The following is a 20198-nucleotide window of genomic DNA, read 5'->3' as shown; positions in this document are numbered from 1 at the left end:
CAAGTGGCCCACACTGAGCAGCTGTGTGACCAATTTAAGTGAGGATTTGACATATCTGGTGAAGCTGCATGGCAGGGTCACCTGTTGACTGTATCTGGCCTCTTTGGGTCACTTATTTGGAGCAAACAGGCAGTCTCTCTGCTTCATGAGCTGTGTCTAAAGACAAGGGGGAGTAAGTGATATTTGCAATGTCTGGGGAAGTATAAGGAAAAGCAAGATGGCAATGAGGAAGGTGACAATAGGTTTAAAGCAAAAGTTTAGAGAAATTTTTCTTATAGTTGCATTTTAACAAGATAGGAGTTGGAGGAGAACATATTGGTTAAGGCAAGAGAAGTGAGTGGTCTGGTAATTGAAATGCAAAGGATGCTTGGAGAAACTAGTGCAGAAAAAAATGTAGTGGCAAAGAGATGTTACTTAGAAGGAGTCAGGACTGAGTTTCAGTTGGGCTATCTAAGGAGCAAGTCAGAGATCCAAGCCTGACAGACAAGTTATAAGTCAAAGAGAATCATGGCATTGCCTGATGCGACTGTGCTAGACATAACAATATTTTGATGTATCGCATGGATTGTAGGCATGAGCAGATAGCTGATTTTGGAGAGAGGAACACATCTGATGCAATGAGATTAGTCCAGGTGTTATCTGTTTTGAAATGGCAATTGAATTGATACTTATAGACAGTTTTTAAACGATTACCAAAGTGCAATTAAATAAACAAAAAGAAAACAAAAAAATAAAAATAAAACAAAAGCTAGTATGTTTAGCATTAAGCTTTGCAGCAGGTGCTGTACAGTACCAGTCCATTCCAGGCAAGGGTATTCAGCACTAGTTTGTGTTATTTCTCAGCATATACTTTATGGGAACCTTTGATCTTACTGCCCTTGTGCTTCCGAGTAGGTTTGTAAGATCTATTTTCTTTTAGATCACCATGCTACAATTAAATGCACCTCTAAGTAAAATTGTGGAGAGGCTTACCTCTGTTTCTGGGAAAGGTTGCTTATTTATTTTCCTCTGTCTTAGACTCTAGACTTAGTATATGTCCTGTGTTGTTTTATGACTTGGGAACTAAAGGGGGAGGAACAAAAACAAGAGAAGGGGGTTGAAAAAAGTTGGTTTAGATTTTGGAGATAAAGCCAAGAAAATTGAATCGTATGTTTAGGAGAAGAGCACTATAAAGCCCAAAAATCATTTTTTAAAGACAGTATTTTGCTTATGGTGAAGCCATATAGGTATGCACTTCAGAATTTTTTTTTAAAGCTTTCTGTATTTGTGTGAGAAGAATGTTTTGAGAAGCTGCATTCCTGTAATGAAGGCCTAGATAGTCTCCCTAATTACAAAATTAAAGGGAGTTGAAGGGTTATCCTCCCCACCAACCCAAAATTATCTGGAACACATGAAAACCCAACCACATCAAATCAAAACTCGGTCTCCTTTGTAGTAATTAAAAAAGCTGTGATGTTTGTGCATGTTTTTTTGTTGTTTTGGCAGAACTAGCTTTTAGCCACAAATACCAAACCATTCTACATGCACAGAGCCCCAACCAATATCTGGTTCAGATTTGGTACCTCCAGTGTACGTCATCATTTCCTTCAGACATGCTTGTATTTTATTTGGCAAAGTCTAACACTGAAAAGCAAACAAATATAGTTTGGCTGTGTATGGGCCACGAGTCATGGAGAGACCCCAGAAACTCTTCAGATTCTGCTTTTATCATTGACTTTGCTCCCTTTTTTTTTTTTTTTTCCAAGTTGCTACATAGAACTAAGCAGATGTGTAGGCCCATCTGGGTAGATGAAACAGATGCAGTCACCAGAAGAGATTTTCTAGGCTGTTAAAATAAACATATTACTGTAATACATTCTTTTTTTGAGTAAAACTGTTTTGTTAAGACACACCTTGATTACTTTCAATTCGGTATTACCAATTTCAGTACTGATTTAAGTCTGTTTTGTTTTGGTTTTTTTTTTTACTAGATTCTGCCTACCATTAGCAATATGACACAGCGCTATGTGTTTTTGCCAAAAGAAACACCTTACAGAAAGCTCCCAGCATGTCATAAAGTAAAGCTAATCAGTCTTACAATGATATATTATTAATGTGTTTCTTGAGAAAGCCAAAAATGAGAGCTGGAACATCTGTTCACTTTTTTTTTTTTTGCAGTTTGTGATTCTGCCCCTGTGTTCTTATCAGTTGATCTATATGTGCTTTAATTTCCTAGTTAAGGGTGTGTGAAAGATTTCAGGCTTTCTGGTCCTAAAAAGTCACCTTAAAAAAATCCTTACAAGTGTGTCTTTGAGTAAGGACTAAGAGTGAGCCTCTCAGTCCAAAATCAACTCATTTCAGAGCAATTCAAATACAAGTACTGCAGATTTGCATCCTCAATTGCAATAATGAATGTGAAAAGCTATGTAAGTTTTTAACTCAGTTTATTATTATGGAAATAGTGAAGTGACCAACCAGGAATCTAGGATATCAGGGAAACAGGTACAGAAGGTTTTACTAATTTAGAGTTGGGGAAGTTGGAGTAGAGGGGACAACAGCACAGCAGATGTTTGAGTATTGTAGATCCCTTTTTGTGCAACCTGGCAGTTATCACTTAACTCAGTTATCGCTCCCTTAGAATTGTTTAAGAGATTTTATTCTTAGCAGGTAAACTGGTCCTCCACTATATACTTAACAGAGTGTTAAGTGTCTACTGTGCTGAATTCTCTAGTCGTGTTTTTACTACCAGGCATTCCTCCTGATGGGGATGGCTAACCTTCTTTTGACTTCTATAGTGGTGTCCTGGACATAAATCTTACTGATTTTCTTTGCTTGTTTTAGCAGATATTTTTAGAACAGATAAAAGTTTATATTGGAAGGAAAAAAAAAATTATTCTTATTAGGTGATGTCAAATTTTCCTTCTGTACTTCCTGGATTTGTCTTACCAATAGCAATGAAGGATCTTGTCAATTAAATGGTAGCTTCTCACACAACCGTTTCAGTATTTCCTTTCTGAAGTACTAAGGCTGGTGGTTGTTCATTACAGTTGTCTATATTATGCTAGGATACCTGCTTTAGAACTGGTTTAACTCCTGCATGCTTTAGTTTCAAGTGGTGAAGAGGCCTGTATAATTTCATTCTGTAGGATTTGTTGTTCTTTAATCTTCACTATCTTTCCAATTTTGTAGCAGATACAAGATTTAGGATGAACCTAAAATGACATCAGCATTGAAGCAGAGAATATGCTATGTTTTTGTAAACAAAGTTTCTAGTTAAAATGATCTGTCCTTATCTATATATCCTGCTTTCCAAAGAGATTTTTTTTTTGTTCTGTTTTACATCTGCAGTACTGAGATCAATGGCCTGCTCTACAAGGGTCATGAAAATCTCTACCTAGCTATAAATATTTGTAAAATTTATGACAGCATGTGGGGAAAAGACAGAATTTTTATGTCTAATTGCTACTTAAGATGAATTATTGCAGACTGGAGGGCAAGTAAAACCAGAAACCTTGAATTTTAACTTTTAACTACCAGTAATACTGATTTCATACTGATACATGTATATGTCTCTGTAGGTGTATGTATGTATGTATAAATCTTTTTCAACAGTCTGTATGCTGTAATGATAACAGTATGCTCTGTCATGTCTTGGGCTTACCAACAGCTTGAACATGAATCATAGAATCATTAAAATTGGAAGGGACCTGAAAGAACATCTAGTTGCAACCCCCCTGCCACAGGCAGGGCCATCGCCCACTAGACCAGGTTGCTCAAAGCTCCATCCAACCTGGCCTTGAACACTTCCAGGGATGGAGCATCCAAACTTATCTGTGCATCCCGTTCCAGTGCCTCACCACCCTCACAGTAAAGAATTTCTTCCTAAGATCTAAATCTATCCTCCTTCAGTTTAAAACTATTACCCTTCCTCCTATCACTACACTCCTCACAAAGAGTCCCTCCTCATCTTTTCTGTGGAGCCCTTTTAGGTACTGGAAGGCCATTATAAGGTGTCCCCGGAGCCTTCTCTTCTCCAGGCTGAACAACCCCAATTGTCTCAGCCTGTTCTTATAGGAGAGGTGCTCCAGCCCTCTGACCATCTTTGTGGCCCTCTTTTGGACTTGAGCCAAAAGGTCTATGTCCTTCTTATGTTGGGGACCTCAGAGCTGGACGCAGTACTCCAGGTAGGGTCTCACAAGAGTGGAGTTGGGGAGCAGAATCACCTCCCTCAAACTGCTGGCTAGGCTTCTTTTGACGCAGCCCAAGATGCGGGCCTAAAATGAGAAGTATAGCAGGATTTATGCTGTTCAGTTTGTTGTTTTTTTTCTTCTTGATATTAGTCTGTTGTTTATGATATGATTCATCTGATCTGGAACTGTATGTCTTAGGTACTCCTTTAGTTTCACTTTTTAGTCAAGTACCCGAAAACACCGTTTTCCTTTTCTTTTTATACCATTAAAATTTTTTAACCATTCTAACCATGGACACCTAAAGCTTGACTGCAGCAATCCCACTTCTCTTCCTGGGACAGCCAGCAGTGTGGAAGCTGGACCAATTTTCACTTTCTTCACAGAATTCATTAGCTTTTCATTTAAGCGTTGTGTTGACCTACATGTTGGTCACCCCAGCCTAAGCCGATTATTGCAGAGTGCAAGGAGAGGAGGAGATCCGGCAGAGGGCAAGTTAATCATGGCTGTCTTAAAATCTGACTTCACATGAAGGTACCTCACTTCCTGGAAAACCAATCTCCTGCCATTGGCTGTAAAGACAGCTGTGTCTGAGTAGATGTAAATAGCTAAATGATGGACGGTAGCCAAATAGACATCAGTGAGTGAATTTTAGATGCCTTAGGTTAGCTGTGATGCATCCTAGTCTAAATGGTTTGCAGGAGCTCGCTGAGCTGAAGGGACTCAGTAGAGCCAAAAGAAACATTTAAGAGCACATGGTTCTTTGCCTTTTTGATGTACAGATGGTTATCAGCCTAGCTTTGCTGCTGTACTTAAAATTGTCTAAAGAAACATTAAAATTAGTGAATTTAGAGGGCAAGAATTGAAATATAATTGTCATCCAAAAAGAAGTTATGTGTATGTTCAAGGCAGCGTGAAAGCTTTCATAGGACTGTGAATCACACCTGTTATGTTAACTGTCAGTTGACATGCATGAAGGAATGAAAAATAGTAAGGCAAAGTGATATTCTCTGTAATAAGTAGGGAAGATAATATATTAAGTTCTGTGATTTAGACATATCTTACATTAAGTATTAAATTTAAAAGGTATTGTTAAAACACATCTCTTCAGTCATATTAGCTATGCAGAAAAACAGCAAAGAACACCCCAGCATTAAAATTTCTACACTTAATTAACTTAATTTTCTTTGGCTCTGATGAAACCATTATTATGAATCTGCTTTCCTGGTTAAAATGTTCTTTTCTTTTTCTCAGACTTCTCTGATTTACAATTAATACAATAGTGCAATTTTTAGCGAGGGCAGCACTTGATAAATAGCAGCCTGTGAAAAACAGGCTATTCATATTATTTCATCCTGGAAGTAAAAATGTTAATTTTGCTCTCTTCTTTAGTAGCAATTCTGACAGATTTCTGGGAGGCCTTGTAGGATCAGATGAAGCTCATGAGATAACGTACTTTTTACAGTCTCAATATTCTCAAAGTACAGTGGAAGCAATAACAGAATTTGTTATTGTTAATAAGAGTGGGAAAAATGGAGTTCAGCATATGACAATGAAATCAGTATTTGAGAATTTGTATTTTCAGCTGTGATGAACATACTTTCAACATTTGTTCATTTGAGAAAATTTATTTTTTAGATATAATACTGAACCATTAATTCCACTGTATAAACAAACATGGCAAGACTTTGATGTTTGTTTTTTGCCCCTTTCTTTAGTTGGGAGTAGTGAAGCATACCTTTTATCCCATATCATGTAAAATGTATATATATGGAAGAACAAAAAAGAGTATACAGGTATAAATTTGTGGTTTATAATGTTTAAGTTTGTGCTTGTACAAAATTTTTTGTGTTGAAACATTTGCTGGTAAAGCTAGAGTAGAAGCAGTTGAAAAGATATTCCTGCTGTTGCAATGTTCTTGGTGATAATTTTCCATTTCACTGGCTCATTTATGATAGCTGGTGAGTTTGATCAGGGGAGGAAGCAGGAAAAAAAAATGTCTGAACATTACGTTGCAACATGTACATAAGCTTGAAAGATATTTTTGCACCTGCTGGACAACATATTTTTGGGACTCTCAGTTCACTGCAGCCTTCTGTCGTTGCACCTGATTAAAAACTGTGAACTACTACCTGCTGACATGAGAACCTGGTGATAGAAAGCAATTTTCCTGTGTATCTAAAGAATAGTTATTTTCTCTTGGTTAGCAGTTGCTGCAATATGCGGTGTGCTAGTTGAATCTCACAACTTTTCCATTAACTGTTCAGCTCTGTCATAAGACCATGAAGGACTTGAGAGAAATGATTTAAAATCTAAGAGTGCCATGCAAGGTAGCGTACAGAGAAATTCTTTTAGGAACCCATGAATTTTTATTATTTCAAAAGACAGGCTTAGCACAGAATGCATTGGGTTCTACTTACTGTTCTGTTAATACCTGCAGAGTCTTTAATAACCCAATCTTCTACTACAGTCTGCTTTGATTTCTTATGCAGAATTCCAGTCCAACATATGCTGCTATTGCACTGAATATTTCAGTCTTTTATACTAATATTATTTTTCAGTATATGAAAAAGAATGCAAATGGAATGACAATTGCTACAAAATTTATAGTATATTTTTCTCTGGAGGAGGCATTCTTTGATATTGTCGAGTACTGATTGAGTAGTAGCAGGTTGCAGTGCTTAATAAAGCACAGAGGAATATCCCATGCTCACTAGAACCCGTGGATATGTGGCTGCTTGATGGTCTGGATCTAAATTCTGCAGCAGAAATCTGACTGTTGGCACAGCCTGCGTGGCAGCTTCAGTGTAAAATACAAATTCAGTGTTTCATGTGTTCTGTTTGAGGAGGAAGTAAGGCAGTCAGGATAAGAACTGTTCAGGTGTTTTGATGCTTATTTTGAGATGTATCTGTATTTTAGGATACCACAGGCGCGTGCTCACCCCCTCCTCCTCCCCCCCATTCAACAGCATTTTAGGAGTTGCCAAGAAGTAACCTATTAGTTTCAGAAACAGCAAGCACAAGCTAGAACACGACTCCAAGCAAAATATTTTGGGATTATTGTAGCATCTTGCCTAGATGCATCTACTATATTTGGGAAAGACTTCTGTCTCTTTATACCCTCTACACATGTTATTATTTTAAATTCTACGATGTAAATGACAAGTTTTTAGTTTAGAGACTGCTTCTTGGGGGCAGTTGTTGCCAATTAAGTCCTGTGATTGTGGTATGTCTTGTGATGTGCCAAATGAATTGAAGATTTGGTAGTTAACGGCATTAGACTTTTCCTGAGACGTATCATGGCAATTTTATGGGTTACATAACAGTGGTTTGAAACCAACTTTAAAAACAAAATAATATTTTTCAAGTTTTATGATAAAAGTGAGGTAAGTTACGTAACTGGCAAGTTACGTAAAATGCACAATTCTATTGTCTAGAACATCTTTCTCATGAAGCAGGATTCACTAAAAAAGGGACCTTAATAATGTTGCTTGTCATACCATGACTTAATTAAAGTTGTAGAATAAATATGGCTTAACTACTGTGATTCTACATTTGGGTAAAGTTAACAAGAATTGTCAATGCAATCTGTGTTTCCTTGCTTGAGAAATATTTTCATAATTCTTTTCTTTAAAACTGAGTGCTCTTACTGGGACTGAAAATGTCTGCAACAAAAAAATGACCCTCTCAACCTGCCCAGGATTAGCTGAGGCTTAACATCCCTGGTCATCCCAGTGCTGCTGTCTTGACTGGCAACTAGTAGTATAGGTAGAACACCCTCCCCAAAAATAGACGTTTTTTTTTTTTTCACACAATTTGTGTATTGTTATATACATAATGCATATATAATATGCTAGGTATAATGATTTATTCTTAAATGTGATCAAGATCTGGCTACTTCTCATCTTTTGTTTGGTATTTTGACTTTCTTGTGGTATTCCTACACTAAAGTCTGGTACTGCAGGTTAACAGGAAAGGTCTCTTTCTTTTTCTTTGTTTTCTTTTTTCTTTTTCTTTCTTGAATGCAGTGGTGGATTTATTTATTTATTTATTTTTAAGATACACTTGCAAAAATGTCTGTTTCCTTGATATTCCTGGGTATGTGGAAAAGGCTACCAAACCTCCCTTCCTTTCTTCCTTCCGCTCAGTGTGGCCAAGTATTTACATCATTAGAACTAAGGTAGAGGAGAGATCAGAGAGGCTTTCTAAACTGAAGAGGTGGGTCCAAATTTTTTTTTCTCTCTAAAGATTGTTACTTGTAAGTCCCAACTGCTCCATTGTAGCTGTTGAGCCAGAATGCTTGGTTCCTTTTACCCATCATGGGGCACTGGGCTCAATCCCAGTTGGCATAAGGTGAGTGGAGAAGCTGAACAGGCAGTGAAAGCAAGGAATTCCTGCCTTCCTGTGGGCTGTGGCTCTCCTGAGGGACACCACTGCTCCTGTAGCACTCCCTAACGGAAAGGCTGAAAGCTCTCATCAGTATGTGGAACTGGCAGCATCCCTCCAGGAAACACGTGCTCACTCGACAGAGGGGAAGGCAGAAGTTAGATAATACATCTTGCTGGGAAGGCTCATGCTGGGGCCTTTTCAAGGGTTATTCTGGTGGCCGGGGAGGAGATCCGAGAGCAGGACTTGGTATGAGAAGGAGGGTAGAAAGGTGCTGGATATGTCTGGGTACAGTGTAACAGTGTCAGGATGGGGAATGGAGGGCCGAAAGCAGGAAATACAATCAATGGAAGAAAGACTCTAAGGGAAAGAAGAATGAAAAGAGTGTGTTGTGTGAGGTAGGAAGAATAGCTCGTCATGGGAGTGGTGGGGTTAGAAAAGTGAGGGACTAACAGAGAATACAGCTGAGAGGATTAATTTCCTAAGAGATGCCTGGAAATCTAGAGGCAAATGCCATGGATTTTTCTTTTTTTTTTCAGAGATGGACAGATAAATTAAAAAATCAAGCCATAAAAAGTGTTTCATATTTGGGGGAGAGTGGTGGTCTGTATGTGGGGTTCTCCTGTTGTCTGTAGCTCTGACTTGATCACTGGGAGTAGTCACAATCATTAATCATTGCTCTCTGAATATCTCAGTCCCCATTTGTCCTGCTGCTTCTTTTAATCTTCTTTACTTGAAGAGAAAAGCAGTAAGTTTTCAATAATATGATTTTGCAAATTTGATTACTGTTTGAATCTGATGACGTTTCTGCTAAGCAGAGGAAAGATATCTCAGCTGTGGGCCACAGGCAGCCTATTGAACCAAGTACCTGACGTATTCATTGCTGCCCATTCCCAGGACACTGCAGGTAAAGCCACCAAGCAAACTTCCAGCTAGTTTATTTTATTGTATATTTCTTCTAGCACTGTGCTTATGGAGACTTTTGAGTAAAATTTGGGATGCACAAGTTTTCAGTGCCTTCTTCGGAGGCTCTGTGGCTGGACCTCTGTAGCTGCTGCTTAAACTCACTCTTGATGGAAAAACCCTCACCCCCAATAAACAAAGCATTTAATAGTATGTATAAGTTTTTGTATCTTTCCTGTTACAGCATGTATGTAATCTTGCACTTCATTAATGATATGATTTATCTCAAAACTGAATTTGGAGTAGTCTTGCCTGTGAAAACTTAGTCTAAACAAATACAGACAAAAAGATGTGGAAAGGGCTTAAGCACAGGGGAATAGCTTGACTAATAACTTATAAAAGTTTGATGGGGGATCTGGAAACAAAATCCATCTGCCAGTTCTCTCAATTTAATGTTATTCTCCTCAACTGCACTGTCCCTATAAAACACAATTATTTCTTGATACCTAGGTACTGTAGTTGTTTTGATATAAAGTTTGCAGTTCAGTGTTTTAAGACTGCTGCAGTCTTTATTTTGTACGTTGGTGTTTTGGGGCAGGTTAAGAAAAGATAAATGTAGAACAGCAGTGCTGTTTGGAGACCGTGGGGTAGATTTGGTATTGGTCCTTTCCTTTGAAGGGACAACCAGTCTCTCTAATGGGAGGCTGAAAATCTTTTGTATGCTTGTTTATGTAGTGAAATTGTCTATGAACTGAGTTTTCAGTGTTATGATTACTTGGGGTTTCATAATATGATACAGCTCCAGCTGTATGATGGCTCTTTTGTGGCATTTTAAGCTGGCTAGAAATTGATTGTCGGTAATAGCCCCTTTGGAGTCTATCATGGGAAGATACCACATCTCGTCTTAATAATTGCATTAATGGTCTGCAGGAAAGAATAGATCATAAATCAACGATGCTCAGATGAAAAGTTGTGAACAGCAGTCTGACAGAATTCTTCAAAATGGAATTAGGCTAAGAAGGAAGAGTTCAGAAACGTGGTAGACTTCTCATGGTGACAAGAAAGCATCACATGGGAAATGTGTTAAGTGAAAGGGTGAATCTCGTAAGTTAGAGCAGAGTGAAAGCAGGGAGAAATATATTGACAGAGTATTACATGGCTGTAACAGATGAAGATTAGAATGAATCTTTAACCTTGCTCCAAAACTGAAGAAAACCACAGTGGCAGGTGGGTCTTTGGGAACTAGAGAAGAAAACTTGCATGATTGATAATAGCAGTCTGGCAGAGCGCTGAAGTGGAATGATTCAAGAAATATTGCTGAAAAAATATTAAGGGAAGAGAAAGTGATCTAGGATTGTATGTGCAAACTCAAGCAGATGGTCATATTACTGACTTAGCCTCCGGAGTCTGCTCACAAGAGACAAGACTGAGGGCTGCTGAACTTTTCTCTTGCATTCTTCCATCAAAGGGATGGAGGTTTTCACAGTCTGAGTTGGAGTGAGAGGGCCTTCTCCATGAGAGAGGCACGTTGTCAGAGCCTTCTTGCTCTGTGGAACCCATTAGTGGAGTAAGAGAAGGCAGAAAAAGGAATGTGTTCACTTTGAGCCCAAGTATTGTGTGACCTTGAACAAGTTATTTGTGTTAACATGCACCTCTGTTCTCCAGCTGTGATTAATGAAGTCTTTCTCAGAAAAGAGTTGTAACACTAGAGCCCTTCATTGATTATTTTCTAATACAGTATTTTCAGATAATGGTGAAAACCTGGATTTATTATCTTGGACTGAGCACCATGGGGTTATAAGAAACTTGGCATTTGTTTAGAGCCAGCTTGTTAACTGCCTGCCTCAGATTGTAGATGTAAACTTGTGTTTGCCTGCAGAATCTTGTGGACACCTTTTCTAGCATGCTGTCACCTCTGTCTTTACTGGTACTGTTATTCACACCAGTGAGATCAAATATAGCATAGATATGTCCCATGCTGTAATCACACCTTTGATTGCACAAGAGACATAAGCTGGAACTAGTGAGTGAGATAAAATTCTTATCAAATTCCTAAAATAAGTGGAATTACATCAGAGATAAAGTTGACATACTGGGGCTGTTAAGAAGCTAAAATCAGCCTACTAGCTCTTTTCTGTTTAATTTGTTATTCATACTTTATTGCAGATGTTTTTTACCACTCCTCTGTCAACTGTATCAGATGCAGAGTTAGCCATTACTAGCTATGGTTACAGATAGATTTATTATTAGACACTGACAGCTGAACTTGGCTTTTTTTATGATTGTAGGACCACAGAAGCTAATTGGTGAGAAATAATAAAATGAGTCATCTCATTTGGAAATATGTTCATTTGCAGACATATTTTTAGTAGAATTAAATCAAGAGCATACTAGCACATGCGTAGACAAGGCTATTGAGTCCTGAAACAAAAAAATTGACATTATTTTATGCTGACTCAGTGGAATAAAGAGCCAGAAGAGGAAACTTTGAGATTACATGTAGATGGTGCATCTGTTTCTAGTCATGTGCATGTTTGATATCACTACTGAGAAGTATGTTTGAGGAGGGAGGTAGCGCGTGCAATTGAAGGGCACAGACACCTACGATATCACTGCAGTGTCCAATCAGACCAAGCTCTCTGTTTCTCCATGAACCACTCTGCAGAGCACAGAAGGTGCTCCTGTTACCTGGGTGTGCTCAAGCCACTCATTCAGATTTGTTTGCTCCCTTCTGATCATGGGCTTTGTGTCCCTCTGGTGGCTGTGGAACCTGTAGGATGTGCACTGTGCCGGCGATGTTCTGCTCAGTGTTGATGTGCAAGCCCTAGATAACCTCTGCTCTGCCATATAGCATCACTCTATTTAAGTGGTGCATAACAAGCTTTTTGCCTTGTACGTAGTGATTGCTTTCTGACAGGCTCTTTGTATCATTGTTCTTTAGCGAAGACTTTTTCTGGCAAGTGCTAAATATGAATCTACAAGTTGGGTGGGTTGTTTATTTATTTATTTGCTGCCATGTGCCTTTAGTACTGCAGATCAGCATGACATTGCTGTAATCTTGCAAAGTTATTTTGATGACTAAGAGCTTTTTAGGAAGGAGGAGGAGATAATGTTGTTATTGTACTAGCTGCCTGTTCATTGTGTTGTATTGAGAACTACCAGCTAGTCTGGTTCTCTGGAATTTCATCTGTTCCGCATGGGGTTTTCTGTCTCAAAGGATAATTCCATTGGAATTATGTTGAATTCTTATGAAATTACTCCTCCTACAGGATAAAACTAAAACATGTACAGTGAAATGTGTCCAGGCTATTTAGAACTGTGCGACCAGAAAAGTCCTCTCTTCCTTCTCATCCTAAGCCAAGTTCAGCTATGCATAAGTCCTCTTGACAAAGGTTTTCTTGAGCAGTTTGTACAGTCTTATAATAATGAAGCTTTTAAACTGGTCTGTGAAAATGTTTTGCTATCCTCAGACAACTTTTCCTCAACTGTCAAACACTAATTTTCTTAATACAAGGAGAAACAATACTGCCTGCCCTCTACTGTATGTTTTACTGACAACAATATCATGTACTTCACATTGCTGCCATGTTTCCCCAGTGTAAGCAGACTGCATCCCAACAGTTTTTCTGGATCTTTCCTGTTTTTTTCCTAGGTATCATCAGTCTTGTTGCTTTCTCTTTCCTCTATTTGAAATGAAAGGTCAAAATAGTTCTTTCACTTCAGCTGAAGCCTTACCAGTGTTGAGTGTAAAGTCAAAGGATCGCTACTCTTGCAGTCACCAGTACTTCTTTCCTGATTAGCCCAGCTTTTGGGCTTCTGTACAGCTGCCTGGTGGTGTTGACTCATGAGCAGCATTTAATTTACTGTAAACAGCAGATCCTTCTCTACAACACAATTGTCTTTTCATTGCTTTTTATCCTGCGTCCCTATCTAAGGGATGTGCACTGCGCTAAGGTTATTTTCAGTTCCTTATAGGTTGTTCTCCCTTGAGAGAGTCTGAGCACTAATTCTTGCTGGCCAAGGACATTGCTGTTATTTTTTGCTGTTAACTATTACAATGGTCATCTGCTACCAAGAAGATAGTGATGTTGTGGTTCAAGCTCAGATTCAGTAAACAGAAGTTTAGGTCCTTTTCTTATTTCTGTCATAGGCTTCCTTTGCATTCAGGTGTCAGAAGCTCTACCATTATCTCCTAGTAGGGTGGTATTGCAAAATAGAATTTGGTAATTTATTGAAGATACTGGTTGATCAGTCAAGAATAGAATTAGCAGTTAAAGTGCGTAATGCTATGCTCTGAGGATTTGTTTTGTTGGTATCTCCCATAGGATTGTTGAAAAGATATTTTATTGCTGTTGATCATACTTATGTGTATATACATGGTGTTTAAAAAGTCCTATGCATCAAGGCTTCCGTTTGTTGTCAGCAGGGATTTGTAGAAGGCAAAACACCATTTACTTGACTTCTGCACTGTTGCTTTTAATTTTTTTCCAAAGCACAGAAGGAAAGAGGCTCTGAGGCAATCATTGTCATATCATTGCCAGTAGTTGTGGAAATGTTGTATTTGCTGGCCCATAAGATTTACAAATTTTTATTCTACACTTTAATTTAGTGCTTATCCCAAAAAGGCAAAGGGAAGTTGAAGTAAAGTTTGTAACTCAGGAAGTATTCTATGGTTTCCTCAGTCAGAAAGCAGTTTGTAGAGGCTAATTTTCTATTTGTAAATCTATTTTTAAAGTATGTGTGGCACCTATACTCATTGCACAGGTCAATTGCACAGCTGAACAGTAAATGGGATGCGGTGAAGCAGAACTGTGCATATGTGGAGTTTGAGGAAGCTATTAAAGATTGAGCTATTAAAGTCTGTGCTGAGATCCTGATTTGTAGCATGTGGAAGTTGATGGAAGCATTCCACTAACTGCAGTATTCGCCATATGAAACAGCAGCAGAAATGAGTTTGAATGTACAAGCATAATTTATCACTTTTAACCTTTGAATGCTATATTTTGCAAATGTGACATTCTCTATTCCGTATACAGTTTCAGAATTGGGATACTGGCATGGAGCAGTAGAAACACAGAGTCAGCATTACATCTTTAAGGGAGGTAACTATGTATTAATGTGTCAGATTAGGAAGAGTACAGCAAATTATTTAAATTTGTAATAGTTCAGGTTTTATTAGCTGCATTCACTGCAAAGGAATAAAATACAAAGTATAAAATACAAAATCAAGGAAAATACCCCCAAAATTGCTTATTTTTGTCCTGAAATGGAAGAAGAATGCAGATGTCAAGGTCATGACATAATGAGTTGAAGCACCTTGGGCTGAAGCACAGGCAATGTTTCTAAATAAATGTATTATTTGTACAGTATTGCTACTTTATTTATCATCAATTTTTCCTGCAGAGATTTTTAGCAATATTAGAAGCTCCAAATTGTGCTTTTCTTGCATGGTTAAAATCAAAGACTCATGGCAGAGGTTGTAGAACAGGGAAATACACATACACGCACATGAAAATACAAAAAAACCACCCAGAAAAAATATTAAGAACAAACAAAACAAACTCAAACCATCAACTAGCAGATTTCCAGAAAAATGCCATGATGCAGATATTCTAACCTCAAAAGCACAGGTATGTCTATACTGAGGACGTGCCAACGGCTATAGCATTGTAGATGATGCCTACCTGTGGCAATTCAGTCAGCCAGTGTTCTTCCTTTAATAGAATTAACACCTTGAGGAGGTTAAGGATTAGTCAAAACTGACTTCACACAGGAAATACCAGTTTTCAGGGTTTAACAGGACAAAGTAACACAAGAAATGTGTGTGTGTGTCTATAGGTTGTGTTCAGTCAATATGTTTCGTTCAATCAGAAATTGCTGATCTTGAAAAAATGTACCTAGTCAGAGCATTCATGTTGGAACATTATGTGCCAACATAATTCATTACATGAGAAACTAACCTTTTTCTTGACAGGCTAGTATATATTTCATGTAATCTTAGGAGATTTGAGTGGATTTCACAGAAAAGTCAAATAATCGCTGTAGATGAAAGTAAGTGCTAATAAGGAGCTTTGAGAACTTGATGTTTTAATATTGGACCTTGACAGCAAACCCATACTCTTCCCTCATTAATCTGATCTTCTGGAATGCAGTTCTGAGCATGCAGTTTGCGAGTTTATGGCTATTGCTGGCATCATTTTGGCTTTAGGAGTAGTTTTTAGCTGTAGAAACTCCGTTATGATGCTATTAAAGATGCGGGGGTTTTTTTGTTTGTTTCTTTGTGTTTTTTTTTTTCTAATTACTGGGTCCTCTGGTTTATAATTTAGTTATTTGTTTAGTTTCTTTGAGTATAAAAATTTCATGAAAATAATTAAGGAGCCCATAATGAATAGATGCAATTAAGAATCTGCTGTGTGCTGCTCTTTGTTCAATAGCTGTCCTTGCTTTTTGAAATTGGATGTTTAAAAAATATATAGTGCTTTGTGCCATCGGTAACATCGACCTGTTTTTTGCAGTGTGCTTCTTGAAGAATCAAAGTGATAAATGTAGCAGTGTGCTTATCAGACACTCGTGGTGTTCAAGTCGGTGCAGGCATCTGACGTAACACAGAGCAGAATGTCTTTTTGCCGTAAGATACGATATCTTTAAAACTATGAATGTGTTTACTGGCTGACACATAAGGATTTATTGAGATTAATGGATTACTCCAAGATGGTACTTGGTCATAATCTTAAAGCGCTGTATATGGCTGGTTACATTAGCCTTGGCTGCACATTGTCTTCATCACTTTCTTTTGCAAACTCGGTGAGGAGAACAGCTTTCTGACTCGGGTCATCAGTTCAGCAATCTAAATACCATCTCTGCTACCCCGTAGGCGTGCTCTGTTAGTGTGGGTAGGCAGCATCATCTTTGCTCCTTACCTCCCCATTTGTGGAATGGAGATAACTGTATTTCCAAATTCCCAAGAGTGTTGCGAAGAGGATCAGACTGTGAGCTGAAGGATGAATGAGAATGGAAGAATCACCCACTAAAGTGTCTAAACTAAATAAACAGCTTCTCAAGTTGGATTCACGCTTACTTGCAGTAAATGCAGATGTGTCTGAGCCTGTGCTCCATTGTTGTTATAGTGACTGCTTGCCTTGTGCCTTTGGTAATAAGTTGTAGCACCACTGTGTGCACAGAATTTGCATGGTTTTTGGCATCTACTTTCTCTTACTCTCTTAATACCTTTTTCTGTACCCAGAAAGTGGAAAGAACAGAAGGTAAAGCAGCATCTCTGAGCTTACTAATGAAGGCTGCTAGGGTGACAGCTATTTGGGATGGAAATACTAAAATGTTCAATTTTTTATGGAGGAAACTGGCAGATGTATATCAAAGTGGTGATTATTCAGCAAAACAAGAATAACAAAAAATATCTGGCAGTGGAAATGTCTGAGCTATTGCCCTTCCTGCCAAACTGTGCTGGAGTTTTTTTCAAAATTATACTGTAGTCTGTATAGTCCGCTTGTTGTGGTTCTTTTGAATATGAAGTTTAAATCAAGTACTTTTTTATGGTAGAATACAGATACTGTTTTTTTAAAATAAGATTTTAATTAGATCAAGTATATGCTAAACTCATTTCACTGAATATGACAGACACATACTATTGTTTATTAACACATGTTACCTTAATCAAAGACTTACAGCTGTGTTGTGGAAGACTGAATTTTCTTCTTTTGGCTATGCACTTAATATTGTCAATGCCTAGATGAGTATTTCTACATTTCTTAAAACACAGTTTGTTCCAAGAGTTTCGATTCCAAGTGGATCAGAAGTTCCTAGAAGTGATTACATTTTGGCATTAAACACCTGTGCTTGAAGTTGGCTGCTTAGAATCTCTTTAATTTTCATCTGTTTAGTTTACTGTGATATTAAGCAACTGAACGTTTGACAGAGATGTTTAAAAGACATGAATACTCCAGTCAACACCTTTGTGTTGCCTCTACCTCTGAATTTTTGGTCTTGTGTGAGAGTTAGGGAAGCAGGGGGATAGGAGTGTATCTGGATACATAATGATGTATTTGCTTAACTTTTGAAGGCTACAGTTATAGTCCTTTGACACATAAATTACTTTCATCAGTTCTAATCTGACAGTGACTGACAGAAAAAATTATGATCTAAAGCCTCATCTGCATAATATATGGATGTGAAAATGCTCAGAAGGTAATAGGAGGAAATGAACTGGTTTGAGACATCTTGTAATTCAAGATTTAAGAATATCTGAAAAGTATTTTTATTTGATAGAATTTAATATGATCCATACTCTAGGTTTCTTTGTACAAGAGCAAAGTGACTTTCAATGAAAGTCTCTTTGGCAGTGTGACTTCAGGTAAGGAAATTATGCAGTTTTAGTTCTCCTGATACTGGAACTGGCTAGCATTTGCTGATTTGAAAATAGCTTTAGAAAGACAGTGCTGAGATGCTTACCCACTTATCAGTCTTCTCTAAAGAAATGAAATGGAATTCTGTATCTTAATATAATTCTGCAACACAATCAAATTGTATATCTATAGGAATCTTCTGACACGTACATGTTGGAATACTGAATCCAGGGTAGAGTATATATTAGATTCTTCTCTAATGGTGTGCACAGAAATGCAAAGTGACTTAGAGCTGGGTGTATAGAACACATCATTTGTTACCTGTAATCACCTTTCACTTGATCTGACAATGGTGCTGCTTTCTTAACCTTCTGTGCCAATTTTATCAATCCCACCTTGACTAGAGCAAGAGTTTCCACAAAACTACAACTCTGTGGCCTGAATTAAGAGAACATTTTTTGTAACCATCTACACCTAAAACAAAGAAAATGTAGTAAAACAGAGTTGTGATTTGCTTTGTTGTTTTAATAAGCATGTCCTGCCATCCCAGGAGTTGACTTATCAAAAGGATGTGGGAGGGTTGTTGATTTTAATTAATAAGTAAGCATTTTTTAAGGAGTCAGTCATTATTTGTGAGCTATGTATTTAAGAAAGCAAGCTGCGTACTCTATACTGTACAGCAAAAGAAGATATAATGATTGCAAAATGAATTGAGAAAGTTGTTTGTCAGGAGATGTAGCGGTTGATAGATTCCTGTTCTTCATCCTCCAACAGTCAGCATCTACATTATCCATGTATGCTTAATTGGTACATAATTGGTTTGCAGGGAAGGATATCATGTGTTAGATCATTAATTAAAATTAAGTATGTCAGGGACTTGCCCCAAACCAACTTACATTTTTGCTGCTGTCATCATAGAATATTTTTTGTAGATGGGCTATGTAGAACGCTTTTCTGACTTTCTCTAAAAGCACGGCGTACAATGGTAGAAAATGGGGTAGTAAAAAATCACATGGGTGCTTCATTTCAGTAGAAAGTAGCCTTGCTATGTTGTCTGCTTCTGCCTGTGGGGGTACAATGTTAACATCTTCTCTAGTGACCTTTTTGGAGACAACTGTAGCACAACGTATGATGGTGACAGGGTTGCTGGAGTTTCCATTTTGCTGGCATGATAATTTAGGAAGGGCCAGAAACAGAAAGAGGAAGGAAAGTGTGTTTATGTAGCACCAATCTAGCATCACTATTTTTAACCTGAAAATAAACTTTTATTTGAATCAAGTGTAATTAAGATGAGCAAATACTAATTTTGCCCTTTAAAAACCAAAACCAACCAACCAACACCACCTACCCCTTTCCCCCCCCAGATACTCTGGGTTTTAAATAGATACTAATTTTACAAAGAGTCCACAGCAAAACTTTAGCTATGTGGTCTTCTAGACCCTTGATTTTGGCCTTAGGGTTTTTAATTTGTTAATTACAATTGTACATTGTGACCTGCACATATAAAATATGTGCAGTATGTATTAATTTTTTCTGGAGTTAATGTTTGACTAGAAGCAGTTACTACTCTTTGCCTCTGCAGTTGACTGTGTTGATCGTAAGTGATATGCAGCTGGGGCACTGTTGCTGGTATACAAGGAAAAATCATTTACTTAAGGATAGGGTTTGCCACATGGGGACAATTGAAAAAGGGTAACATGGACTAATTTTAAAGTGTCTGATCAGACTCCGTTTAATCTCCTGTTCTTTTCAGAATTAAAAACGCCTTAATTTAGCTTAGGTTAATTACTAGAATGAAGTGAAGTAAATTAAACCAAATAAAAGGCCAGCTTAATTTGGGATAGGTGTTTACAAGTGGTTTCAAATTACACAGTTCAAGTTAAAGTCAGGCATTTATTTAATTTGATGAACTTTTCTGAATGTCCCTATGTAAAAATGTGCCCATAAGAACAACCTTTTTCGGTAAACATGCTTCCCTTAATGCCTGCACTTTTGTGGTCTCATCCTCTTCTGCTTCCAGTTGCACGCTTCATTCTGTAGTTTTATTATTGTATTGCATTTTATTTACAGTGTTAAATATGACCTCTTTATTATTAGAAACTCAATTTTGTTTCATAAATAAACAGGCAGAATGTACAGGGTGACACTATTTTTTTTCTATTCTTGAACAGAAAACCTTTGCTAGAAAATACTCTTTGCAATAAATCTTTCTTTCTAACTTAAACTGTATTACTGCAGAGGGATTCTCCAGCTCATGGTTATGTTACTTTGAAGAATTAAGATTTAGATAAGGGTCTGCTTCATTCTTTCAAGTTTGTTGACAAGATCTTCGACTATATTATTACAAGGATTTATTCGCATAACATTTGGATTTCAGGCATAC

At 37.7% G+C, this 20198-nt stretch overlaps 1 protein-coding gene across 5 annotated transcripts in view; it reads left to right on the top strand.

Annotated features, from left to right (window-relative positions):
* RYR2 (ryanodine receptor 2 (cardiac)) overlaps nt 1-20198 on the top strand; it is a 408602-nt gene that overhangs the window by 86240 nt on the left and 302164 nt on the right. The gene's annotated exons all lie outside the window — the stretch shown is intronic.

Source organism: Calidris pugnax, unplaced genomic scaffold (genome assembly GCF_001431845.1).
Source record: "Calidris pugnax isolate Ruff unplaced genomic scaffold, ASM143184v1 scaffold24, whole genome shotgun sequence".
Lineage (NCBI taxonomy): Eukaryota > Metazoa > Chordata > Aves > Charadriiformes > Scolopacidae > Calidris > Calidris pugnax.
This window is presented reverse-complemented; position numbering and strand designations above follow the sequence as displayed.